A 19,450-nucleotide genomic window follows, 5' to 3' on the forward strand; every position below is an offset into this window, starting at 1 on the left:
CTTTTTTTTAAAAACAATGTGTGTGTGTGGGGTGTATGTGTAATGAATGTTGTTTTCACTGAGCCCCTGTTTGTCCCAACCAGCCTATCACTGTACTAATCCAATTCACTGTGATTTTCTGCTCCATTACTCTGATGTTCCTGTTCCCTCTGGGTATTAGTATTTGTGTTACCCTAAACTCATGGACCATGATTTAATGTTCCCTGCAGATAGGAAAAATGAAACAAGTGTGTCACAAAAATCTGGTCACTTTTGATTTTCTTCCCCCTCAGGAAAAAAAAATACACAGTCTACATCCCAGCTAAAAGAGCATGTGTCACTGTTCAATTCAGACTAAATAAATGCCCTATTTCAATCCTAATTCTACTTTGACTATAATCCTAAATGAATTATCTTTTGTAGTAGCTCTCCATTGATTTTAATTCTAAAATAAACTGACTTTGCCACTGGAATTCTAATTGTGATATAACACAATCCTTTGTGCTCTAAGGCAAGTATCACCAAAGCTGAGAGCAGGAGTGTATTCTTTTTTTCTCTGAATGAGGAAAGTTAATTTCACCTTTTTAAAAAACATTTATTGTGCATCTAGTCACACAAAAGGACTTTTTACACATTTCATCATTATGAATTACAAATGATCAAATCACACCTGTATTTCAAAAATTCAAATGAATAGAATAAATAGTAGTACAAACCAACAATATATAACCAATAAAATACACAATTGAGAACAAAACAGGAAATGCATAATATCAAAACAAATTCAGAACATAAAAGAGAAGCATGATATATATATGTGTTTCTTGCAATACTTTAATTTACACATTTACAACTATAGTTTTATGAAATTCATTTCATTCAAGAGTTTTAGTAATGGATGGACAATGAGATCTCCTTTTCTGATGAGAGCCTATGCCAGAATTCTTGGGTAGTGATCAAACTATGTCACGAACGAAACTTGAGAAATATTTTTCCCTGAAGGTCAAAGTAAATGAAGAAAAACAAAAGGAATCCCAGTTTCTCTGCACCAAGGAAACTGGGATTCCTTTTGTCTTTCTACAATTTACCTTGTGGATCTATACTGGCAGTATACCCACACCACCCAGACACCTGCAGCCTTGGTGTTTCATCCCTTTATTTGATATACAAGCGCTGTGGACCTGTGACTTCATCTGCCATAACCTCGTTCTTGTCAAAGTAAATGAACATGAAATCAACACATGCCGTATGTACTGCAGAAGCCCTTCGCCAGATAGGGAAAATTCACCAGCAGTAGGTTCTAATTTATGCCAAATTCGATTAGATGAATTCGTTTTTATCAAGTCAAATGAAAACGCAATAATTAATTACGCCACATGGGATTTGGGAATCTTCTGATGTACGATAGAAAATAGGAACTTGATTTTTTCACACAAACTAAAGTTTTTAGTGTTTTTAGATTTACTGATCACAGCTCTAGTTTTGAATCAGTCGGAGCGACATAATGCACATTTAACCTTGTCAGGGTTGACTATGAGAATCAGGCATGTACTGCATTGTTCTAGAATCTTTTCAGCATCATCATGTATATTAGAAAGATAATGATTCTTTAGTGTTTATGTATACTCGCGTTAATCCACATACAGCGATTGGTCAGGAGGGATATGAATTATTCGATAGCGAGCCAAAACTTTCCAGTAAAAATGCAATTGAAGAGAGTGTAAACCAAGTTCATATCTTAGCCTTGAGATGGGAATCAACCCTCAAGACGATCCTAATTAATGTTATGGGCACAGGGAGTATATTCCTTCCCATGTGAAAGTGCTGGAATCATTTTGCCTTCATATAATTTTATTAAAGGCATCCACAGTAACCTACAATATGAGCTTAAAAGGTTTTCTAACTGGCACATATATTGATGTGTTTTGCTCTCTAGGTCTGATGTTAAATCTTGGAGCGATGGGTTGGATCTGAGATTTAGGCCCAAGTATTTTACTTTTTTAACTGTTGGGATTACTTTCCGGGCTATGCTCCAATGTTGTTTACGGAGCCCGTTAGTTGGTTTCCCGAACATAATTATGTTAGATTTTATGGGATTAATTATCAAATCATTGGCTGTAGCATAAAGCTCCATTGCTGAGATCAAGGGGGTAATTCATAGAATTCAGCGCACAAGTGGCGCACGCGGCTGGCGCACAGTGTGCGCGTGCGAATCTCTGCGCCAGCCGCGTGCGCCAAAACCCATTTCCGCGCACAGCGTATTCATGGATTCCAGCCACCAAAACCAGCCGTGGCGCATAGTGGCGCAGCGACCTTGCAGCAGCGCCAGTTACGCCCCCAAGAACGCCTTCCGCGCAGGGAAAAGCCATCAAAATCCCCAATCCAGCGCAAAGGGCTGCGCTAACCCTGTACCAGCACGGCAAGCGGGCTACGTGTATTCCAGGGGTTCACGTGAAGTCACTCACGCGATCGAGCCTGGGGGAGCTTGCTACGTGTATTTCAGGGGTTCGCGTGAACTTATTCACGCGATCGGGCCTGGGGGAGCGGGCTACGTGTATTTCAGGGGTTCGCGTGAACTTATTCACGCGATCGGGCCTGGGGGAACGGGCTATGTGTATTTCAGGGGTTCGCGTGAACTTATTCACGCGATCGGGCCTGGGGGAGCGGGCTACGTGTATTTCAGGGGTTCGCGTGAACTTTTTCACGCGATCGGGCCTGGGGGAGCGTGCTACGTGCATTTCAGGGGTTCGCGTGAAGTTCCACACGCGAATAGCCTGGGCGCGTGTATTTCAGGCGTTCGCGTGAAGTTCCACACGTGAATAGCCTGGGCGCATGTATTTCAGGGGTGCGCGAGAAATTCTACACGCGAATAGCCTGGGCGCGTGTATTTCAGGGGTGCGCGTGAAGTTCCACACGCGAATAGCCTGGGCGCGTGTATTTCAGGGGTGCGTGAGAAATTCTACACGCGAATAGCCTGGGCGCGTGTATTTCAGGGGTGCGCGAGAAATTCTACACGCGAATAGCCTGGGCGCGTGTATTTCAGGGGTGCGCGAGAAATTCTACACGCGATTGGGCCTGTGCGAGTGGGGCAGTGTATTACGTGGGTGTGCGGGAAGTTGAAGAGGTGAATTGCCAGTGTGGGTCCTCCCAGGTCTCCCCTCTACCCCCTCCACGACCTCTGCAGGCAGCCCACACCACAGGGGACTACCCTGCACCCCTGGTCATGTCCCGCAGGCAGCCCATCCACCATGGGCATGCCCCCCAGCCAAGCCACATGTCCCCTTGCACCCCCACCCTCCAGCAGGCCCACACTCATGTCCCCTTGCACCCCCACCCCCCAGCACTGTGGGGCACCTGCCAGTAGGCCCGCAACACTGGCCCCTTGCACCCCCACCCCCCAGCAGGCCCCCACTCATGTCCCCTTGCACCCCCACCCCCCAGCACTGTGGGGCACCTGCCAGCAGGCCCCCAACCATGTCCCCTTGCACCCCCACCCCCCAGCAGGCCCCCACTCATGTCCCCTTGCACCCCCACCCCCCAGCACTGTGGGGCACCTGCCAGCAGGCCCCCAACCATGTCCCCTTGCACCCCCACCCCCCAGCAGGCCCCCACTCATGTCCCCTTGCACCCCCACCCCCCAGCACTGTGGGGCACCTGCCAGCAGGCCCCCAACCATGTCCCCTTGCACCCCCACCCCCCAGCAGGCCCCCACTCATGTCCCCTTGCACCCCCACCCCCCAGCACTGTGGGGCACCTGCCAGCAGGCCCCCAACCATGTCCCCTTGCACCCCCACCCCCCAGCAGGCCCCCACTCATGTCCCCTTGCACCCCCACCCCCCAGCACTGTGGGGCACCTGCCAGCAGGCCCCCAACCATGTCCCCTTGCACCCCCACCCCCCAGCAGGCCCCCACTCATGTCCCCTTGCACCCCCACCCCCCAGCACTGTGGGGCACCTGCCAGCAGGCCCCCAACCATGTCCCCTTGCACCCCCACCCCCCAGCAGGCCCCCACTCATGTCCCCTTGCACCCCCACCCCCCAGCACTGTGGGGTACCTGCCAGCAGGCCCCCAACCATGTCCCCTTGCACCCCCACCCCCCAGCAGGCCCCCACTCATGTCCCCTTGCACCCCCACCCCCCAGGACTGTGGGGCACCTGCCAGCAGGCCCCCAACCATGTCCCCTTGCACCCCCACCCCCCAGCAGGCCCCCACTCATGTCCCCTTGCACCCCCACCCCCCAGCACTGTGGGGCACCTGCCAGCAGGCCCCCAACCATGTCCCCTTGCACCCCCACCCCCCAGCAGGCCCCCACTCATGTCCCCCTGCCCCCAGGTCCTGACGAAACTCAATCATGGCAGTAATGGGCAGCATACCCAGCACAAACACCCAGCCAAGGATTGCATCCACCCACATAGTAGATGCAATTACATGATACAACCCCAATGGCAAGTATGTAAATGAACACATGTCCGTCACACACACATACACAATGGGTGCAAGTGAATGTCAAAACCCATATCATGACATGCATGAAACCAATGAGAAAATACCACAAAAGTAAGTAATAAATATATGTATTAAAGATGAAAATGAAGCAAAGAAAAAAAACACACAACAATGGGGATGACAAAACAAATGGTCCATGTCCGAGAAGTAATAGAAAAAATCAAAAAACAAAGGAATCCAAAAACTAATGTAGTCCAAAGCAAAATAATGGGGGGAAAAAATAAGGAAAAACCATTGCCTCATGGTGAACACAAATATAAATCCAACAAATGTTTTCCAAACATCAAACTATGTACAAGAAGATCCCAGGGTCCATGAGCCCAACACCATAAATAAAACCTACTACTACTAACTAATGAAAAAAATATATACAGAAAAGTGGCCATTGTCCGAGCGGTCCAAAAAAAACTTAAAAAATAAAGGAAACCTAACACTAACTAACTAAAGAACTATATACAATGGCAGCGGGCAAGTCCTGCGGCTCACTCTGTGATGTTGCCGGCCAGGGCATCATCGAACTCCATGTCGATGTCCCGGAGGCGGGACTCTATCCTGGCCCCGAGGTCTCGCAGGGACAACCCCGTGTCCACCTCAAACTCCCTGCGAGCTTCCTCGAGGCACTCAGCCCGCCTTAACGCCCGACGCATGGAGAACTCCGCCCTGACCATGGTGAGCCGCTCCTCTTCCGCCCGCTGCCGCTCCGCACCTATCCGCTGGACCAACTGCTCCCACACGGAAGACACTGCCATCCCAGGGTTCTCCTGCCCTCCGGCCGATGCCTGCCCCTCTGATCTTGATGGCCCCGAGCCATGATGCCTCCCACGTCGAGCCTGCTGCTGCCTCCGACGCCACTGCCTCTGCCAGCACGACGGCATCCAGGCTGATGGAATCCACCGATGCCGTCGTCCACGTGCCCTGCCAGATGATGCCGGCACATCCTCCATCTGCAGGGGGACAGTTGCTGGTGTGTCCACCCCTGCTGGACCTTCGACTCCCGACTGTGGCAGGGATGGGGACCCCACCGAGCTGGCTGCGTTGGTCGGGGCAGGTCCACAGGGGGCCCTGGTGGCATCTGGGCCGGACGACGGCATGGAGCACGACTGGCGCATAGCCCCCACAGAGGAGGAGAGGGTCGCCAGAAGGCCACACACATGTAGGAAACCCCCGACCATGGCGGCTCCCAAATGGTTCACGTACGCACGGTGCTCTTCGTGATGATGTGCATGCTCCTCCCGGGAAGCATGCACCTCATCACGAATGCCAGCCGTGCGCAACGCGACACCAATCAGGACCCTCTCCACACGGCCAGGGGTCCCCTCGTCCGCAGGTAGAGGAGTGTCAGATGACATGGACATCTCCCCTACCTGCGGACGGGCCTGGGATGGGGCATCCCTGCTGGTGCATGGTGGTGCAGTCACAGTGTCAGGGACAGTGACTTGCACAGGCACCTCCACGGCGACCTGTGCTGCCTCCTGCCCCTGGCCCTGGACTGCACCACTTGCACCAGCGGGGATGCCCCCACCAGGCCCCATGTGTGGCTCAGTAGCGGCCTCCTCCCCCTCTGTTGAAACCACCAACCTGGATGTCTCCACGCCGTCTTCCGCCGGTGCAAGCCCCTGTGGGGGCTCACCCACCCCTTCCGCTGCAGCCGTGGCGGCATCCCCGCCGCTCTGCTCCACAGCGCCTTCTCCGCCCTCTTCTTCACTTGCCACTGTGTAGAGGGAGACATAGAACACAAGCATCAGGGTACTGTACAATGGTCCCCTAGACAGGAAGCAACAGCAGATGAGTGGCACTGTCATACATCACTTCCATCATGTCCCTCCACAACACATGGGTCAGTGCAGGCAAAACACTTACAGTAACAGGCATGGCGCATGCCATGGACATTGGCATACATGACCAAGGGACTCATGATTCATGCAATGCTGGTTTTAAACTCACATGCATCATGGGTCTTGCCATCACATGCACACACCTCACCGTAGTTCCATCCATCTCGCCACGTACACCACAGACGCAGTGGATACAAGGATGACTAGGCTGCATCAGTGAATCTGAACATTGTCACAGACATGTGTCATGCATCCATGGCAGTTACAAGTCACAGACACGCAGGTCAGACACACACACATGAACACCATACGTGTACATGGGACCAGCACCCATCCCTCACCCCCACCCATGTCCAGGAACAGAGACTGCCATGCTTCCATGTGTCCATTCCGCACAGAGCCCCCCATGTTGCAATAGAACACATCACTGTACTCACATGCCTGACCATGATGTCCCTGCACACACACATACGTACATGGCCTATGTCACACATACAGGCAGGTATCAGACAACCAGCACACTGCAACATGCCCTGTCTCACACAGTAATGCTTGGCCACTTACCGGCCAACTCCAGATGGGTCTGCCTCCGAAGGATCTGGGCGTGGAGCGCTGGGTCTACGCGTTCCAGGACCCTCATCTGGATGTCACTCAGGCGTGCCCGGCCCCCCTCCGCGAGGCGCCGGGCCTTATTGAGGGTCCTGGACCTCAAGTCCTCCCAGTGCTTCTTGATGTGCTTGATGTCGCGGATTGCCACCCCCTCCGCGTTGATGGCAACCACTACATCGTCCCAGATCCTCTCCCGTCCTTCCTTGTTGGCGCGTGGTCTTCCGAAGAGGGCATCATAATGCCCCAGGACATGCTCCACCAGGACACCAACTTCCTTCTCACTGAAGCTGGTGGCCCTCTGCCTCTCTGGCTGGGGGTCGCCACTGGTCTCAGATGGTGCTTGCCCCGACATGGCGACCCCCGAGGCAGGCGTGGGTGGGCAACTGGGTCCTGGGGCTGGGCTGTGGAGCGATGGTATCCCAGTCGGGAGTCTACTGTTCCAGCAGGGGTGGACACAGCAACTGGACCCCTGCAGATGGCTGATGTGCAGGCACCAAATGGCAGGGCACGGTGGCAGCAGGCAGGCAGGCAGGCAGGCAGGCAGCAGCAGATGGCACGTGGGAGGCTGCTCGGGGCACTGGGGGGCAGTGATTCGGCCTTCTGGGCAGGAGCGTGGTCTTCCGTGTGTATTTGCGTGGCCAGCTTGATACGGAGTGATTTGGCACGTGAAAAATCTGCACGTCAGCGTGTAATTCGAGGAAAGGCCCTTAGCGCGTAAGCGCGTCTGCACGCATACGCATTTTCATTGGACCAAAGGCCCTCAGCGCGTGAGCGCGTCTGTGAAGTGTCGTGCGAGGGTGTATCCCTCTTTGCACGTGATGACAGAACACACGTGGATTTCAACCAATCGCGTGTGAAAGTTCACGGCACCCCGGAACACACGTACTCAGGCCAATCGCGTGTAGCATTTCTCGCGCACCCCTGAAATCCACGTACCAAGGCCAATCGCGTGTAGATTTTCTCGCGCACCCCTGAAATCCACGTACCCAGGCCAATCGCGTGTAGATTTTCTCGCGCACCCCTGTAATACACGTACCCAGGCCAATCGCGTGTAGAATTTCTCGCGCACCCCTGAAATCCACGTACCCCGCTCAATCGCGTATTTAACTTCCCGCGCACCACTTTTTTGATGCGCTGGGACTCTACCGCCTGCCTTCGTGTGGCGGCCGTGTTTCAGCTTGTGCGTGTCTTTGGCTGTGCGTGGCTTTGCCCTATTTGATTCCATGAATACGTGTAGTTCGAGTGCGTGTGGGCGTTCCGTCTGCTTCCCTGCAGTACATCCCCAGTTACGCCCTTATTTTCGCGTGTTGTTCCCCATTCCGCGCGTTACGCCCCATGTCCCGCCCACTTTCTGGTGTGTGCGCTGAGGTTGTGCGCTTTCACTGTGCGCGTCGCGCACGCCTTTCGCGATGTTGCAGTGACTTGTGCGCCATGCACGGGTTTGGCGCACATCCCGCGGTGAACACGCGCAGGGACTTCCATGAATCGCACGCGTGCGCGTGCGCCTGTTTTTTTCCGCTTGCGCATGCTTGCGCATGCTTGCGCGAAGATTTTCGGCGCACGTTTGTTCCATGAATCGGCCCCCAAATGTTTTAGCCCTAGCAGATTACTGTGAATAAGGGCTATATCGTCTGCATTAGCTAGAAGATGGATTTTACAATTTCCCATAGAAGGGGACGCAAAGGTGTAGTTTTTCAAAAAAGGAACCAGATTTCCAAGATATAAATTGAAAATTAATGCTGCAAGTATACACCTTTGTCTATCACCATTGTCAGTGGGTATAGTTGAAGATAGATTGCCTTGTAAATGTAACCTTACTTTGATGGATGTATGATCATGAAAGGCAATGATTATTTGCAACAACCCATCAGGTATATTCCATGATTTTAATTTTAACCATAACTTTGACCTAAGTCAAAAACCTTTTATAAATCAATTAGGGAGATGTAAGTTGGGAGTGATTACTTTGTCTGACTTTGAGCTTGCATGATATTTAAGGTCAACCCATTTAGAATAGTTGAGAAACCTTTACAAAATCCTACTTTGAATTTAGATAATATTAGTTGACTGGTAGCCCATTTGTGTAAGTCATGTAGAACCATATGAGAAAAGATCTTGCTATCACAGTTCAGAAAAGCAATAGGATGATCGTTTGCTGGATTTAATTAATCGCCCTGTTTGTAAATGGAGATTACTATGGCCTGCTTCCAGGAGTTCAGTTGGAATTACTGACAAGGTATGGGGGTCTGAACACAACATCTGGTTAGTTAAACCATTGGGACCGGCCACGTGAGATTTGGAAGCCAGCATAATTCAATTCAAGATCTTTTCTTCATTTATCTGCATATTCCATATAATAGAATTGTAAATGTGCGATTGAATCGGAGTACCTTTAACCATTTGATCTTGAAAGTAGGTCTCCCAAGCAGCAGCAGATAAAATGCAGGTTTAACGACAACCTTGAGTTACGTATTGGTTGTTGATTATGGCCCAGAATAATTTCGTTTGTGAGGGTAAGAGTGTTTTTAGCATACTTTGCCCATCATTGATGTTATGCATCTGTCAATACCCACCCTTGTGACCAATGTTTATAGATATCTTTAAGTTTAGACTTTTCAATAATATGGGTATTAGGGTCAAGTTCTTTTGCTTTTAAATTTCAGAGATTTTTAATTAGATGTTTTCTATGCATGCCAGTTATCTGATCGAAAGTATGGACATGGGTTTTTATTGAGTGAATCGTTTTAAATTTGGGTGGATTCAGATCCCAAATAAATTCAACAAAAATGCCAGGGGCACTTAACAATTCTAAATCAACCGTTCGACCTTGCATTTTGCATTCAACTTCTGACACCGTAAAGAAAACAATATGATTTCCATTTGAGTTGATCAGTCATTTGGAAAGATAGGTATCCTCACTTTCATACTTTTCTAAAGAAAAGGCCATTTGTAATGCATTGTGATCACTTTGGTGCAAGGGAACTGTTATAAAGCTCAATCCTCGTCGCCATTGTTATAAAGCTCAGTCCAGGCAGCTTTATGGTTACTTCTTAAGTTTACTTCAGTTCTTATGTTACAGTTACAGTTCCAAGATTAAGACATCAGCAATAAGGATAGGGAGACAGAGACACAAAGACACCGGCACCCATCACCCAGGGAGGGAGGGCTCAACTGACACAATATAGAACTCTCATCCAGCATTCTACCACTCATGCCTCAGCATTCCACAGGCACTCTGGTGACATCATAAACCACATGACATAACACATCAGACTAACCAAGCACATCACAACAGGAACGACCTGAAACCACTTACAATAGTAGCATAAATCAGGAGATAGTATTAGATATTCTATTATGTACAAACTCTTACCATTCAACCAAGTTACAGCTGGGAGATTGTCACAATCGATATTACCATTCACAATATTTAAATTCTAGTTTGTGAACAACTGCTCCCATAGTTCTCCATTGCCATTATTAACTACTGATTTTGAAGAAAGCCTTGCTATTAGGGAACACCATGCATTAAATTCACTGCCAATCACTATCAAATCATCTGGGAATCATATATTCAGCTCAGTAAGGATGCAGGAGAGATCTTCAAGAAACAAGGATAAAGCCCGGAATGCAGGATTCCAATAAACATTTATCAATTGAAGACCTTTTAACAAGACACCCCATCTAATATCATACCTTATTGCCAGAATACCTTGAATGTCATTACTTCTACATTGGACATTGTGATCAATCATATTAAAAATGGCTATCAAATGACTGCCAGAAGGTTAGCCCAAACTAGAACCAATTGCAAACTGAGATACCACAGTGAATCTATCCAACTATAAGTCTGTCATTAGCCAAGTCTCTTGAAATAAAACCAAATGAACCTTTGTGAAGATGGTTTCACGGATATCTTTGTGTTGAAATGGGCCACAAGTGTTCCAACTCACTAGTTTAGTAATATCTCTAGCCTAGAGTTCAACATCTGAAACATTCAAGCACTGATATGATGTCTGGAAGTATAGTCAATAATTTAGAATTGTCTTTGCATGGACTGCACTTATTCTTTTGGATCGAATTGCTTATATTTCTGACACATGTCGACCAAAAGTTGATCATCTCTTCGGATCTATATCAGAACCAGTGATCACTTCATGCAACACTAATTGACTCAGCGAGGCAATGGTAGAAAGACCGCTACTCCTACGTTTTTGAGATCTTGTGCACATGAAAGAAGAGCTTTAACACCTTCAGTTGTTTACAGAACAAGTTCAACATTGTGTGTTGATTTGTCATATGGAAAGGATAATCTGTCTATGTCATTGGATGAACAAAGATACAGATCCAGCATTCTTTTTGTAAAGGATTGGATATAGTTTAGATTTAGTGCTTTCTGTCCTTTTTTTTATTGATTTGTTGCAGTCACACCTTGGAAACGGCAAAAGGTTTATTTATTGGAACAGACTCACAGGCAATCTCAGCATCAACCGGAGCTGTTGAAGAAGGCAAAATGTTCCCACATGTGTCTATCGACTCTGCAAGTTGTGGCTGTAGTTCAGTAATAATGTGAGGCTGTTCACTGTTACCCATTGATTATAGATAGATTTTTTTACAAAGAAATTGGGGCTTATTTCAGTACTTTTACTGGAATATTTTCAGTCTTCGAAGGATCTTCAGTTTGTGACCCCATGTGTATTTTCTTTATCACCATGGGAGTTGATGGTTCAGGAGCAGCTGGAGGTCTGTCTATGTCAGGACATTGACCGTCTTCATTAGGTTTCACGGGAACATCTATAGCATCAGATTTTGATCCTTTTGAAGTCTAGCCTGCTTTTTATTCATTTTAGCTTTATTTTCTAATGCTTTGAAGAAATTCCTTTTTCCATGTATTTTTCTGTTTTCTATTTTGTTGACTTTTTGAAGATTGAATAGGAGAAACAAACTCGACAATTTTTACCAGTGCCTTCTTTTTACCTTTCTTCTTAGATGTTCCTGTATTTCTCAGGGGTTTTGTTTGCAAATTTAGAGCCTCTGCTCCTTCAGCCGATAAAATGGGCGTTACGTATTTGGCTACCTCATTTGCGACTGAAGATTTATTGGAAGGTAAAGGGGCACTTCAAGCATCAGAAGGGTGTGACTCAAAGGAAGGGACAAGTTGTGGACAAGATCATCAGCAATCTGCGCCAATCTCAGATATTCTTCTAATGTTGAGGTAGATAGTGGGGTAACATCCCCTGCAGAGCTCTCTTTGGTGACAGATATGCGATATTCTGCATCAGGTGCATCCATTGGTTTTAGCACAATGAAGGTTGCTTTAATGTCAGATCATTCTAGCACTTTACTGTTTTGGAAGTGGGAACATTATTTGAAAATGGTCTTGATAAAGTCTGTCCGAGTCTTTTCATTCTGTGACACATGCAAATTCTTAAAAGTGAGCATGCATTACAGTATTCCGCCTGACTAGAGTAGAATCACAGCAGCTCACCTCCTTGGTCTGTTCAATGATGATGCCAAAATAGGTGTGGACTTTTACCAACAAATTTAGCACAAAGCTTAATGCTGAAATGGTAGAATCTTGCACTCTCCAGGTATCTGTGTTTGTAGAAGAACCTTTTTGAAACAAAATGGTGGCGTCCTGCCACATACATTTACATCAATTTGCATTATAATTTTCTGCAAGGGTTATCTCGTTCGGCATGCTGAATATCAGAAACACTGTATACTCATGATTATAAGAGATATAAATACAAAAGGAATCTCAAGGTTGACTTTTAGCTTATTTATTTGACTAAGGTCAAAGCAAAAGAGGGAGTAAGGGTTCAGTTTCCCTTAATATTTAGTGATTTTTACGAACAACACTTGCCTTCAGGTTGGCAAACATATTAGAAATAGAACAAAACAGAAAGCAAATAATAGACACAATTCACAAGTTATTTGTACATGGTCATATAATTGCTAGTGCATGGACATAAGAGCAGGGCAGTTATTTCAGCAATTATGTAAATGTATGTGGCAGGACGCCACCATTTTGTTTCAAATACTTGTAGCTCTGAAGTCCTACCACTTTCTCTGAGCAGTCCCTCCTGTTACCTACCTTTGTAGAAGAACCAGCAGAATTATTGTGTGCTAAAGGATTTGCAGGCGGCCAACCCTCTCCAACATTGTGACCTTTCTTTGATTTTATACATGTTTGTCGAATTGTGAGAAAATGGGGCGGTTATACCGTTCTCTTGTACATTTGATACAACGTCTTCAGTAAGGTCAAGCAATTGAACAATATTGTCATGAATTGTATGAATCAAAATGTCACAAGCTTGAGATTCTTTCATTTCATGATTTCCCTTTTAATTTAGTCGATTAGGGCTCTCAGACCAAGAGAGGTTTTCCAAAGCATTCAAGCTACGGTATCTGGATTTTCTTTTTTGCGCCAAATTATTTATATGGCGTTTCATTGTTGAAGTGGATACAGTGAAATCCAAGTTATTATTTAAGATGTTTTTCACCAGATGAAAAGGAAGAGTAGGCAAGTTTATTTGGTTCTCAATTCCTAAAATTGAGGAGCTTGCTGGCATGCCTAAAGCCGGATTTTTATCAACAACGTTTGAATCTGTTTGGGTAATGATTTTGCCATTTTGTGAGCCACAAACATTTTGAGAGGGTGTCGTAGAACAGTTGTCAAACGATGAATGGTGATCCATTTAAGGGGCCTTCAAATTGCTCTTAAACATAGAACTTTGTAAGTTAAACATTGTCTTAATAAGGTAGGAACACTGTGCTCTGTTGCCAGCTGTACTAAACATGTGACCGCACATGAAGGAAGCACGATAATCACAACTGGATCAGACAAAGAAACACAGTAAACTGACTCGTTCTTAAAGAGATGAATAAGCTACCTGACACTCTTCTATGAACAGGGATGATGTCCAAGGCATTGGATCATTGCGGGAGAAAAGACCTGCATGACTTTTTGGAACCTCCTTGAGAGAGGAGTACAGACCATGTGACCGTATCATGCTGGGGCTCAAAGGTGATATCAGCCAGCAGTCACTCCAGTGAAGACACAGCATTAAGGAGACTAAGCTTTGATGCAGCTAGAGAAGGGGACAGTGACAGTAGTATTGAGACCATGGGGTCAGACTAGAATTCACAGGGGAGAAAAGACGATGAGGACATAAGTTACTCTTGACGCTCGAGCGAAGCACCTAGACAGAGACACAATATGGGTAGGCAAAGAAAATATGGTTAGAGGAGAGAAGGACATTGAAGGTCGACTACCACATTCAAGGAATGGGTCAGGGAGCATGGACAATATCACTCGATATGTGCAGAGGCTCAGGGCTTGGCCAGGACAGAAAAGGACAGAGATGGCAAGGGTGTTCTCCACCATTAAAGACATGGGAAGACAGGGCGGAGTAGCAACACTGACACAGTTCCCCTTATTGGAAAAGGGTGGGGGGCGTCCTCAGTATACCCCCTGGCAGCAGATGGAAAATTTAAGATACAAGCTGCCTTCATTAACTGTGGGGGCTGGCAAGTGGATTCATGACATTGAAAGACTGACAGCAGGGACAACATTATCAGTGGGTGACAAGAAGAGGTTACTCTCAGACATTCTTGGGGATGTATCTGACAATGTATGCAGAAGAGCAGGGTATCCTGGAGTGACTGTACAGAACACAGCACACAATGGTGTGCCATTCAGTGACTGCTGAGAGGCTGTATGGCAAGCCCTAAGGGTACAATACCCAGACACTTCGGACATAAGCACAATCATAGCACGCAAAATGCGTGAGGACGAAGACCCACTTCAAAATATTCAAAAGATTCAAAAGAAATGGTGTCTTGAGATGAGAGAACTGTGGAACAAGACACTGGGATTATTTTATCACATATAATGTCAAGGGTCACCTGTGCAAGAACGAAAACAGTTTACTAAGCTAGTGAGGATGGAGTCTAAGCCGTGGTCAGAAATCCAGTTAACTATAGTGCACTATTGCAGGCTAATTGAAGATAATCTGAGAAAGAAGCATGAGATGAGGAAACAAGAAGAAGCAAACTTAATGCAGAAGAAACTAAGTATACCATGGAGGGGTGATATTGACAAGCATAGAAGGAGTAGTTGCTCAGCATGCGCACAACCAACCACAGATGACAGGGGGAGGTTTTGCAGGATGAGGGGATATGAATCAGTGGTCAAGAGGACAAGGAGAGATTCCTCATGGAAGAGGGTTCAGACACTCAATGCAACAGAATGCAGAAGGGTTGCATGGGGTACAGCAAAAACCATTGGGTGTGCGGACAAATTGGCAATATATTGCGAGTATGCAGATACAGGGGCGAGATACCCCAGAACGGAGGAATGCAGCAACAGCCCACATACCAGACAGAGCAGACTGACTATTATGTCCAAGATCACATGCAAGTGCAGATGTAGGCCCCACTACAGACGTATACTCAAGACATGCACACACAGCAAGATCAGCCCATGACACATGCATTACAGATGCAGGGACCCATGCACCAATCACAACCAGGACAGCAGGCACCGGTTCAACAGAACATCATAACCACGACACATGCAGGCTCCATGATGTCGACTTCAATGCGAAAGCTGGGAGGGGTGACTGTTGTAGGGCGAAAGACATTTACATGGATGGGAATGTCATTATTTCCACAATAGGACAGCCCACAGACAGACCTGATGTGCTCAATCCAGTCTGTTACACAAAATCCAGCTGAAGATCCACATATAGGGGGTGACTATATTTTTCCTTTATCATGGATACGGGTGGGACTAGGTCCTGTATGCGGGAGGGAAGATCCCCAATTTCAGGCATTGTCATGAATGCAAAGGGATTCTCTGAGGCCACATATTTGATTCCTTTTACTGATGAATTACCACTTTCTGTGGGAGAACATGACTTGACCATGTCACTGTTATATTCCCGACAGACACCAGTGAATACAATGGGTAGACACTTGATGAGCCAACATAGCATGACCATTCCATTCACAGACAAAGGGATAGTGTTCTTAACACCAGGGTTTCATTACATGAATGTGAGCAAACTCTGCCAAGCTCATTGTGGCCTGACGGTACAGAGTGGGGTGCTAGTAGACATTGAACTGTTTTCATATGGGTTAGAAGTGTTCCAAGGTATACAGGGTAGACTGTTATGCAAACCCTATGAATCCCTTTTCAGACCAGACGGTCCCTTAGAAGAAAAGAAAAGAAAAGTGATCTGAAAAGAACTTGAGGCAGTTATAGTGAGAGATCAGAGAATAGTATTGCGTGGGGCTGATGATACAGGGTGTTCATGAAGGACTGTAATTGCAGTGGGGGATGGATGCAGGCTGACGTGAGAGATGAGGAGCTATTTCAAGACAATCGATCAGATAGGGAGGTGGTGTTTGACATATGCATTACACATTGGATGGAAATACACTACATGGAAGTGCCGTAGAGAATGGCTGTGTCGCAAAAACCGCCAACACCTTTTCTCGAGGAAGAAATAGGGCGGGTACCCAGTGTCTTATGGACGAATAGATGCCATGACATGGGTATGTTAAAAGGGATAGAAGCGGTCAAGATAAAGGTTAAACGAGGGACTATTTTACCAAGGGCAAGACAGTATCCACTATCAAGGGAAACAGAAGAGGGTATTTTGAAACGATTGCCACATTATTGAAGCAAAGCATTTTGGTACCTTGAGAATCGTAGTTTTGCAATGCAGTGTATCCAGTGAAAAAGGTAACAGCGGGATCATGGCATTTTATCCAGGATTTGCACCCTTTGAACCATATAGTTGAAGCAGAATTCTCATTAGTTCCCAATCCAGCGACAATTTTGTGCAGCATCCAAACAGAAGCTACACACTTCACGGTAATAGACTTGACGAACTCCTTCTTTTCTATACCACTTCACGAAGAGTCACATTTTTTAACCTCCTTTCTATATAGAAACCAGAATCGGAAATACACAAGACTCCCACAATGTTACTGTGAGTCACCTTCCATCTTTAATAGGGCCCTTCAGATGGATCTAGGCAACATACAGGTAGCGAGCACAGTCATACACTACGTGGACAACCGTTTAGTTTGTAGAAAGTCAGAAGAGCCGTGTTGAAATGACGCTATATACTTGCTGACAATATTGTCAGAAAGGGTTACAAGGTGGACAAGGTAAAATTACAATATTGCCAATGGGAAGTGCTGTACATAGGTCAGTTGATATCACAAGAAGGGTGAAATAAGACTCCATAAAGGGCTGAGGCAATCAGTATAATGCTGATGCCAAAGACAGTGAGAAAAATGCAGCAGCTCTTGGGCCTTTGCAATTATTGCCGAACCTGGGTATTTGACTATAGCACATATACAAATACACTTGTTGAGCGGGCTTAGGGAGGCATGGTAAACTGGTATGGACACATGAAATGACTGAAGTATTTGAGGAACTGAAGAAAGCGATGTGCACAGCTCCAGTGTTAGGGATCCCAGACTATTACGACAATTTAAATTTGTTCTCGCACTCCAATGGTGTAGTGATGACTGCAGTACTTACACAGATGAATACCCTAGTGCAGAAGCCATTGGCTTATTATAGTGGACATTTAGACCCATTAAAGAGTGGACGTTACCCTTGTGAGCAAGCTCTGGCTACTTCCGCATTCATGATTTAGAAGTCAGTGAGTATCACAATGGGTTGTAGCACCACACTTTACATGGAGTATGCCCTCTTTGCAATTCTTGTCAGACCCAAAAATACATTGACCACAAAGCAAGCTTCTGGATGCAAGGAGATTATCTCAAATCCAGCAATTGAGGCAGTGAGGTGCAGAACTGTCAATCTGGTGACATTTTTAGCTGAGCCAGTAGAGGAGGGAGACTATGACACAGCTTTAATACATACATGGAACAGTATGACGACTTTCCCAAGGTGGGGGGAAGTCACTTGAGGGGGGAGAAGTGCTTTACATTGACTAGCCATCGACAATAGACCAGACAACAGGGCAAAGACATAAGGGGACATTAGTGGTGAGACTAAAAGCAGATGGTACAGCAGAAGTAATAGCAAGCACGAGATTGCATTCACATTTTTCGGCGCAAGCAGCAGAATTAGTGGCTCTCATTATGGCATTAAAAGTGCGCACAGACCAGATTATGACAGTGTTTTCAGATTCAGCCTACATGATGTCTACAGTAAACTCTGGGCTGTCACGATGGCAGAGGAAGGGCTTCAAATGTGCTGACAGCACACAGGTGCAGCACTTGCCCTTACTGGGCAGGCTCATAGATGTGGTTTAACTCTCCGCAGCAATAGCGGACTTAGAGTGCCAGGTCCACATGAGAGTCGAGGGTGCAGTCTCCCAGGAAATTAAGCAGCAGATGAAGAAGCAAAGCATGCACCATATTATTTTTTTCCAGCCACACGGATAATGGAGTTTCAGGTAAGGGCTCCAACAAAGGAGAAGGACTTATTGGTAAGAAGAGGATGTTCAATATCTCCTATGGATGCTTTGTGGTGACAGGGAAGCACAGGCAAGCTAGTACTCCCAACCTTATTATTGCAGATTGAACTCTCGCAACTGCATTATCCTACGCATATGGGTAAATTAATACTTGCTTCTCACATTGGGGAAGGTTGGTTCTGTCGTAATATTGCAGAGCAAATACCTGTGTTTCATGGAAAACTGTGTCACCTGAAAAAAGTTCACTGCAGGACATACTTAACGTGTAGTGAGAGGAGCCACACCCTGCCCGATCGGGCCTTTCCAACATCTCCACAATGACTATGTTGATATGATCCAGGTATTCCAGGACTAACACTACGTGATAGTTGTTGTATGTCCGTTCTCCTAATGGATCAAAGCTGGGCCCTGTTCACACCTGATGCCCATTCCTTGTTATTGAGGTATTCCCACAATGGGGTGGGTGTGTGAGGTCCTGCGGTCAGACAGTGGGCCTCATTTTGTGATTGAGACTTCTGAGCATGTCACAACTCTACTAGGAGCCTATCACCCTCAGGCAAACTGGTGATGTGACCTCCTCAATGGCATGCTCAAAGAAATAATTGCAAAGATAAAAAACACTTTAAAAAAGGGTTGGCTTCACTATTTGCCCCAAGCTCTGTTCGCATTGCACAATCAGCCCAGATCCGACCACCACTTAATGCCCTGTGAGGTTGTAACAGGACTGTGCATGTGACTACCCCAGACTACTCCCAATAGGGCATTGACGGATGCAAATGCAGACTCTGATGTGTTTGGAAATTACAATGTACAAATATTTGGCCTCTTTGATGGCTAGTGAGTCTTTTATTTCTCATCAACTGCAGGTGCAGGGGGAGAGGTCGAAGAACTGTGAGGAAGATATCCTCCCAGCTAAAGTGAATGATTCCTCAAGCAACCACTACTTTTTCCAGCCGGTGAACACTGTCCTATTTTGTAAGGCCCTGGTTTAAACCAAGGCTCGAGAGGCCCTACACAGTAGAGCAAGCGACAGAACATGCAGTCAAATTA

Source organism: Ambystoma mexicanum, chromosome 3p, assembly GCF_040938575.1.
Source record: "Ambystoma mexicanum isolate Mex_15411 chromosome 3p, UKY_AmexF1_1, whole genome shotgun sequence".
Classification (NCBI taxonomy): Eukaryota; Metazoa; Chordata; class Amphibia; order Caudata; family Ambystomatidae; genus Ambystoma; species Ambystoma mexicanum.